The sequence below is a fragment of the Arachis hypogaea genome, chromosome 9 (assembly GCF_003086295.3).
Source record: "Arachis hypogaea cultivar Tifrunner chromosome 9, arahy.Tifrunner.gnm2.J5K5, whole genome shotgun sequence".
NCBI lineage: Eukaryota > Viridiplantae > Streptophyta > Magnoliopsida > Fabales > Fabaceae > Arachis > Arachis hypogaea.
In genome coordinates, this window is record NC_092044.1 from 76155842 (window position 1) to 76157585 (window position 1744).

General features: G+C 36.9%; 1 pseudogene; it reads right to left on the reverse strand.

The window, feature by feature from the left end:
* Positions 1-263: 263 nt before the first annotated feature.
* Positions 264-1323, reverse strand: LOC140175144 (UDP-D-apiose/UDP-D-xylose synthase 2-like; annotated as a pseudogene).
* Between the last annotated feature and the right edge of the window lie 421 nt (positions 1324-1744).

Consider the following 1744-nt stretch of genomic DNA (forward strand, 5'->3'; position numbering starts at 1 on the left):
GTATTATGTAATTTCCTTAACACTATCAAACAAGAATGGTATTTCACATGTCTTAATTCGAAAAAATAATTAGATGTTGACCAATAAAGGAAAAGTGATTTAAACTCTAAATGAAAAGAACATTAAATTAGAATTGACCAATTTTGAACCTAACCTGTCTAACCAAATCCAAACAGAGATGGTACTTAATGTCCCTCCTCAGCCCCGCAAGGAGGTTTTTTTATCATCTGGCATTCATCAACTCCATGCGTAGCAGCCCATCGCTACCTTTCGTAGTTGCGCACACGCTGCCTAAATCCTTGTGGCTGCCGTCTCTTGCTCATCCACCACTCAATACTCCTCATCTTCAATTGCATTGCTTGCTTCTTTGATGTTGTAGCATGCGAAAACACCTACCATTTAAAAGAAAAAGAAAAAAATTGATGTTAGTTGATAAACTTCTAAAACGTGTCTAAAATGATGAATAACAATCATTCTTTTATAGATAGAAAAAAAGGAGGAAAAGTAACAACTACAAAAATGAGCAAAAGCTTTTGCTTCATTAGACAGGAATAAACTAACTAATGCATGTGTTAAAACTCACCTGTATCATAAGCTCAACTAGTTCCTTCACAGATACTTCATGTCTGGGTTTCCCACATTGAATATCTGTCCATTTTCTCTTTCAGGATTATCCTGTGACAAGTTGACACACATTATCTGAAGCTCATGGCAACTCATAAAGTTGGGTTGAGATTTACTCCTGAGCTTACAATCATTAACAAAACAACCTCGATAGCATCCTTGATGTAGAGAAAGGTTAGCTGTGATCTTTCACCATGAACAAGTTTGAGCGGCTCACCACGAAGGAGGTTCTAGAAGAAGTTTTAAGAAAATCAGATGTGTATCAAAATCATGCAAGACCTTTACTAGAAACAGAACCAGGTAGCTGATGTTACATTATTGAAGCAAGCTAGAACTCTGGGGACAATATCACATGGCCCATCCACACTATGAACAAAGTCCATTCTTGGGCCAATCTAGTTATAGGGTCTCACAATTGTGAACTTGAGGCCATTCTCCGCATGCTCAGCTATAGTTTTGCACAGCAATATAATTAAGTTAACAAAGAAAATAAAATCTAATTATAGCTTACCATAAAAGAGAAAAAGTAGATTCTTTACCATATATTAGCCTATCAGTCATTTACTTTGCACAGGCATAAGACCATCTCTACTTCTCTATTGGACCAAATATACAAGGACTGACGTCTTCCTTTAGCATATAGTATTTAGGATCCTGCAGCATGAAAAAAGTAAGGGTAAAATATAAGGATACCAACATTATATTAACCTAAATCCTCGTGGAAGATTAGTGATACATTTTACAAATAGAAAGGTGCTATTAGGGGTAGTAAATGAAAACAAAGAAGTGTACCTGGTTGGAGCAAGAAGTAAGGAGAGAATGAAAGGCCAAATTGAAGGACTTGGTTACTAGTTACTTAAAGAGGCACCAAATTTCTCATGGACTATGCAGAAAACCTCTCTCTGTCATGAGGGGAAGAATAATCAATATCTGGTCCATCAGGAACGATTTTGAATGGATTGATCGAAGGATGGCTTCCGTAATAATGCAACTTTATATGCTCCATGTTCACGGTGCTACTCATGCCAGGAATTCGGAAGATGCCTTTAGTGTAATTGAAGAGGTTCGAGTACTCCCAAAGTAGCTTCTTGTTGCACTTAAAGTGAACTGCATAAACCTA